The sequence below is a fragment of the Zingiber officinale genome, chromosome 4B (assembly GCF_018446385.1).
Source record: "Zingiber officinale cultivar Zhangliang chromosome 4B, Zo_v1.1, whole genome shotgun sequence".
Lineage (NCBI taxonomy): Eukaryota > Viridiplantae > Streptophyta > Magnoliopsida > Zingiberales > Zingiberaceae > Zingiber > Zingiber officinale.
The window spans coordinates 4,384,727-4,391,949 of record NC_055993.1 but is presented as its reverse complement, the minus strand read 5'-3'; the positions used below and the strand labels follow the sequence as shown (position 1 = coordinate 4,391,949).

The following is a 7,223-nucleotide window of genomic DNA, read 5'->3' as shown; positions in this document are numbered from 1 at the left end:
GTAAAAAAATGGCCTACTTAAATATCTACATTTGATTACAGAGTATGTATGCTCAATGAAACTAAGCCTATACTGCTCTGTGGGGGAATCTAGCATCGGCAGAGAGGGCAGTGCCCGAAGTGGACGCAACATTGCATCATTTCATAATTTTAACCATATATATATAATATAGCAAAACAAGCATAACAAACATGTATAGGATCATTTAAAATAGATTAAGGCATTGTTAGGTTTAGGTGAGGGGAACTTGGGTTGAAGGCGCCTTGGAAGGGAGAAATCATCGTTTTGGTGCGTAAGGATCACGAGCAGAAGACGAACAGAATCTGTTCTGTTCATGGGAAAATTCGATGTTGAGGACGTCTTCAACGAGCTTGAAGGCGTTGTCAGAGGCGCCTTGCATATGGTCCGAGGCAACTGAAGACAAGTTGGCGGGACTTTTCTTGCCGCTTCTCGAGGGCGCCTCCCTTGTGTGGGAGGCACCTCCGAGAGACGCCCATGTGTCTTTTATATATATATATATATATAGAATTTTAGTTTAGTAATTAAATGTAGTTAATTCATTAAGGTAATTAGATGTTAGTTAAGTTAATTGAATTAATTATAAAGTTGAAGAATTTTAAATAAGTTTTTTTAAAAAAGATTTTTAAACGAGTTTTTAAAAGATTTTTTTTATTAAATAAGTTTTTAAAAGATTTTTTAAATAATTTTTTTAAAAAGATTTTTTAAATAAGTTTAAAAGTTTTTTTTAAATAAGCTTTTAAAATATTTTTTAAATAAGTTTTTGTTTAAAAGATAAGTTTTTAAAAGATTTTTAAATAAGTTTTAGTTAATCAAATATTTGACTTAGTTAAGTTTAAAAGATTGCATTAGATTAAATTATTTAATTTAGTTAAATAAATTTGATTAAGTTAATTTAATTAAGTTGATTGCTAGATCCATCTTACTCATTTTTAAGTTATCAATCAGGGAACTTTAAGTAGTTTTGTGAGATGGTTATCTTTAATTTAGATTATTTCTAAGGATTAATTTACATTTGAGTTAAACTTAGGTTTTCTAATTGGTTAATTAAATATACATTTCGAATATTAGCTCCCAGGCTGTGGCGAGGCACTAGGCCTTCTTGGATATGAGATCATCCACCACTTCTAGACAGAGTCTTTCAAAGAAAATATATATTTAATTTCCCTTTTGAAACTCCTTGGTTTAACTAAACAAGTGTAAATTACACCTAGGCCCTTAATCTATCCTAGTCTAAACATGATTATTACAAGAAAAAAATAAATAAGCATCAAGCAATTTTTATCTATTTATAAAGATAGTTTTCCTATTGGCTCCCCCTGGATCATAGCCTCGATATGGTCTATCAAGGTAATGTACTTAATCCTTGGGGGCCCAATATTAACCAAGTCCAACTTGATTGACCAAGTTGGACTTAAGTACCCATGCTTAGACTATCTTTCTATTCGGTCTGTTAACAAGTGATAAATAAGATCGATATTTCTTTTTAGCTTTAAATCCTAGTTCGGATCGATTGTATACGACTTTCTATTTTTCAAGAATCAAGTCAAGATTCTTGGAACCCAGTGTAAATCGTTCCAATGCAGTTTTCAAATCCTTGACTTGAATTTTTAGGCTAGAATTCTCTTCCTCAAGTTTTTGGACTCGAGTTGAGGTTCCAGCCTGAACAGGGTCAGCCAAGGATTCGGTATTAGTCACTTCTTTAAGTGATGTTACTTCCTTAGAAGCGACTTGATCCGAACATTAGACTTAGCTAGTTTACGCATTAAGTAATTTATTAAATTATATAAACGAAATGTATTTACAGAGGGGTTCGACCCTTAGGAAATGGATATAGATCCGTGTCTTCTCTCAGACTCAGCTTCTATTCGTCCTCGCTTCCGGATTCATTAATTTGGTCCCGGGTCGTCATTGCGAGGAAACTCGTATGTTCGAGTTCTTCACCGTCGGAATTTTCTGAAGAAGACTTGTCCCAAGTCGCTTTCAGGGCCTTCTTCCTTCTTGGTTTCTTCACATCTTTCTGGTTTGGGCAGTTGGCCTTGATGTGCCCCTTTTGATTACATCCGTAGCACGTCACCTCGAACTTCACTTTGGTTGGGCCTCCTTGGATTGAATTACCTTTTTGACATCCTTCTTGTTGAAGCCCCTCTTCTTTCTGTAGAGTTTCCTCACTAGGTTGACAAGTTCAGTCGTGAGCTCATCGTCGTCATCATCCAACACCGGTTCTTCTTCCGACTTTGGTTCAGTTCTGCGCCTTCTGCTTGTACCTGCAACCAAAGCTATACCTTTCTCGGCTGGGTGTGCATTAGTCTGCTCATGCAATTCAAACTCAGAAAAAAGTTCATCTAACTTTATTGAAGAAAGATCCTTGGATACCTTGTAAGCATCTACCATGGATGCCCACAAGGTATTTCTAGGAAAGGCGTTGAGTGTATACCTTATAACGCCCTTGTTCTCCACCCTTTGGTCGATTGCGTGGAGTCCGTTCAATAGGTCTTGTATGCGGCCATGCAGTTGGCTTGCCGTTTCATTTTCCTACAATTTAATGTTATATAGTTTATTTAAAATAAGGTCTCTCTTGCTTACCTTTGTGTCTGATGTACCCTCGTGTAGTTCGATCAGCTTTTGCCATTGCTCCTTTGCACTTGAAAAAGGTCCTACTCTATTGAGTTCCTCCTTTGTCAGGCCACACTGGAGGGTGTAGGTCACTTTGGCATTTGCTTCTACCTCTTGATTAGGGTTGCATCCCAGTTCTCGCAAGGTATCAGTTTGCCGTCGTCGTCAGTTGGAAGTTCGAGTCCAGTTTTGACGATCATCCGGACTTCAAAATGAGTCTGGAGATACGCCTCCATCCAACCCTTCCAGTAACCGAAGTCATCTCCGGTGAAGAGTGGTGGGCGAGCGGTGCTATAACCTTCTTGGAGAGCCATTGAAGATCTAGCACGAAAGGACGAAAAAGAAAACGTGTCCCAGGACTTGATCTTAGATTAGCAGTGCGGTTTAAAAGAAGAATATTATGCGATCTCGAGTGGTGTTGCACCAACTTCGAGAAAACATATGATTACAAAAAAACTAGATAGGAAGATGGCAAGAATACCGATTCCGATCGACTCCGAAAAACTAAAATCACCATGAAAGAATGCTTGATTGGTGGTTACACCAAATCGAAGCTACCCCGCTCTGATACCAATTGTTGGATCGAGAAGCGTTAGAGGGGGGTGAATAGCGCTCGTGGCTTTCACTTGATGTAATTGAAAACTCGACGAGTAACGCAGCGGAATAAAATAAAATGCACACACACAGAAGGACCCAAGTATTTTTATTTGGTTCGGAGCCTTGGGCGACTCTTACTCCAAGGCTCACGTTTGTTGAGCATTTACTTTGGGCAATCACTATAATATCGCGAAAGAGTACAATTATGAAATAAGTACAGTTGAAAATTAAACAATACTGACAACCGAATTAAGAAATTGAAGCTCCAAGTTGTCGAGGACTTGTTACAGCACTTCTGGGTCACCTTGTTAGCAGCACACAAGAGTCAGAACACCTGAGAATAGTTGATTGAAGGCTGCTGGTCGAGTGCTCCTTATAAGGGTTGTTGGAGGTGCCTCAACCCCCCTTGAGGGCACCCTCCAACCGCCGAGTCAGCCGCGCGTGGATAAGCTGAGAAGAAGTCTTCATCTATCCTCTTGAAGGCACCTCCATAAGTCTTGAAGGCACCTCCAATGTTGTCCGAGGCACATCAAGTCATCGTGAGGGCGCCTCCAGCTCCGCTGCGCGCAAACTCTTCTCCTTTGTACCCAAGGCGCCTCAAGCTCCATGAGGGCGCCTTGAGTACTGTTCATTCGAGGTTAATCTCGCTCCTTTGTCCCTGCAAAACATGTTAGTCCACAAACCAACACATATCCTGCAAAACAAAGTTAGCACACACAATAAATATATGAATATGAAAGTTTGACAGTCACGGACTGTCTGGTTCTGACTTCGAATTTTCGACCGAAGTCGAACCGACGCCTATTGTTCCCTCTTTTGGGGAACGTGTCCTCACATACTCCACTCAGGAGAGCATACTTGATGCCAGTCCGATCCTCCATACCTACTGGACTTTCTGCCTAGGGTTACCACCCCTAGGGGTTTTCGCCACCTAGGGTTACCTTCCCCTAGGACCTAACGTTACCCCCCTTAGGATTTCCTCCACCTAGGGTTACTACCCTCTAGGACCTAAGGTTACCACCCCTTAGGGTTTTCCTTCACCTAGGGTTACCACCCCCTAGGACCTAGGGTTACCTCCCCTAGGGTTTTCCATCTACCTAACCACAGTTAGGACTTTCCTGAAAAACCTCATTCACACATGTTAGATAACAAAACAATTTAACTTTGAATCCCTCTGACATTATCAAAACTTGGGTTCGATCGTCAAATGCTTCCCGCACCAACAGTTCTTGCCTAGTTTATCTACCTTCCTAACATTAGGTGAGGTAGTCTTAGCATGAAGAGCCATATGATTTTCATCAAGTCTATCATGCCTCCTATTTTTATGGTAAATTGTATTAAAATGATATAAATTAGAACTAGCATGCTTGTTACCATTACTTAAGGAGTTGGTTCAATAAATGACACCTTGGGTTTGCTCTTATAAGCTTCCCCTTGATTTGAGCTTCCTCCTTTAGGTTTAACCGATTTCTTCCCTTTTGGATATTGGCTCTGGTAATGTCCTTTTTGGTTGCAAGAAAAGTACACAATGTGCTCCTTGCTCTTCTTTGTTGTGGGGGCGGTCTCCTTGGGCTTTTTCTTGCCCTTTGGTGTCATTTGACCTTTTTTCTTGGCCAATTTAGGACACTTATTCTTGTAGTGTCTATGTTCCCTACACTCAAAATATATAATATGATTTTTATTTTTAGTTGAACTACTTATACCTTCGCATGTAGGGATGACACTTGATTCTCCATTTGATGTCTCTTGATTTTTGAAGGATGCTCCATCTTATTCTTCTTCATTTGACCCGGAAGTAAAAGCTTCTCCTTTTTTTTTTTTTTGTCCGGTGTTATCAAATGATAAATATATCACTAACATTCTCTTATTCTGAACAATTGATGCAAATTTTATTTTTAAAATGTTGGTTCCTTCTATATTCTTCATGTTTAATAAAGGAAAAAAAAAGCTTTTGAGTTCCTGTAAATTTGGAAGATCTTTAAAATGTGGATGATTGATAGATCTTGGAAAAAGGAGATCTTCAAGTTGCTGGGAAGGAGAGAGAATCTCAGTTATCTAGTCAGTTCCGGGATATTGCAACTATTGTGATGCAGAAAACGATCAACCCTGAAATTCATCATCCCTATACAATTAGCATGATTGAGCGACTTATGCATGAGATTCATTTTGCAGTGGATCCAAATCAAAGCTCAAAAAAGCAGGTAGCTTGTTTATTTAAAACTTTTTAAAACTCCAAACATCATAGTTCATGTTTATCTAGTATTATTGCTGCATCATTTTTTTTTTCCAACACAAACATAATTTTTTTTGGCCAAAGAATTTTATCCTATCAAATTGTTGCCTATGAGACTTTTGTAAGATGTATTTATATCTACGATGATTTAGAATAGAACTGTAGATGAATTATATTTCAGACTCCCTAAAAATGAATAAAATGTTATTATTATTATTATTATTATTTGGTCCATGAAGTTGTCACGTCTTCAATATCAATTTGAAGAATAACAATGGCATCATTACTTTTTTTTGTGTTTTTTTTCCTTTGGTAGGCATTGGAAGTTATTAGGGAGCTTCAGAACCATTTCCCTATCAAAAGATCCCCCATGAGATTGCGTCTTGTTGTACCAGAGAAAAGCTTTTCTACTCTTATGGAGAAACTCAGTGATTGGAATGCTAATATTACTTCAAAGGATGAGTCTGGAAATGAGCCATCTATTGTAAGTAATGTGGTTAGAAACTACTTACGTATTAGCCTTTGTTATACATGATTCACTGTGTCATTTGCTTTTAACTCCTTTATTTGAAATTCACTGGACATTCTTGCATACTGTTCCATTACCATTTTGGACCTTAAACGATGTTAAATTGAAATGTAAGTGCACCTAGGTGTTAGGATAAAATAGCCAACTTAAAAGCTATTTAGGCTGCTGGATATATTGAAGGAATGTTCAAAGCAAGCTTGAAAGTTCATTTCTATCTTTGTATTTCGAATTTTAGGATCAAATACTAAGGGGTGACCCTGAATTTCTTAATAGTGAGGTTTTATGCACTCGTACAACTAATTTATTGTAATAGAGGGTGATGTATTGGATCTATCGATCAAACTCAAACATCAAATTTTGTTTTGGTTCCCCCAGTCAAGTGCTATTCATTCTGGCTCTAATCCAATCCTCAATTGTGAAGGTTTGCGAGTTAGAACCTGGCCGTTTTCGGGATTGTGATGCCATGATGAGGAGCTTGCAAGGGAGGTTGGAAATACTTGCCGTATCAGTACACACGGAAGGGGATGCTCATGTCAGCCAGTATGATACTGAAGAATTTATTTCAAGTTCATCAAAGGAGCTAGACGCCGTGCGAGAGGTTGCACGATCGAGCAAGAAATTTCTGCAGGGGATAGTCGCGGACAAGAACAGGCCAAGCAGATCAGATGCAACACCTGTGATGCTGCACTGGGAGATGCTAGGCAATATAGAGAACACTTCAAATCTGACTGGCACAAGCACAACCTAAAGCGAAAGACAAGGCAACTTCCTCCCCTAACTGCAGAAGAATGTCTAGCAGACTTGGAACTGGGAGATTCAAAGGGCGATCTCAAGGAATATTCATTTTGAAGAAATGCCATTGGCAAAATGGAGGTGTGAGCATATAAAAATATCTGCAAAAGGATTTAGAACAAACTTGTATTATGATATAGAATCCTTTCTGGAGATGATCTGAGCGTCCCAATGTACTATGATATATATTATTGATACGGTTGGTAATGGAGGGGCCCATGAGGAAAGGGTTGGAAGAGTCAAGGCCATGTGGCGGTCAAAAGTCAAGAGGACGTGGTGGTCAATAGTCAAGGTGTTGTGGCAGTCAATGGTTAGGCTGACGGGGCGGTTAAAGGCAAGCAGGTGTGATAGTCAAAGGTCAGGCAGGCTGGTCGATCAAGGGGGCAAAGCAGTCGGAAGGCGAGGGAAGACGTCAGGCGAAACACAGGTCACGGGTCG

The 7,223-nt window shown here is 39.2% G+C and overlaps 1 pseudogene; it reads left to right on the top strand.

The window, feature by feature from the left end:
- Positions 1-4,507: 4,507 nt before the first annotated feature.
- LOC121977262 lies at positions 4,508-6,851 on the top strand (annotated as a pseudogene).
- The last annotated feature ends 372 nt before the right edge of the window (positions 6,852-7,223 follow it).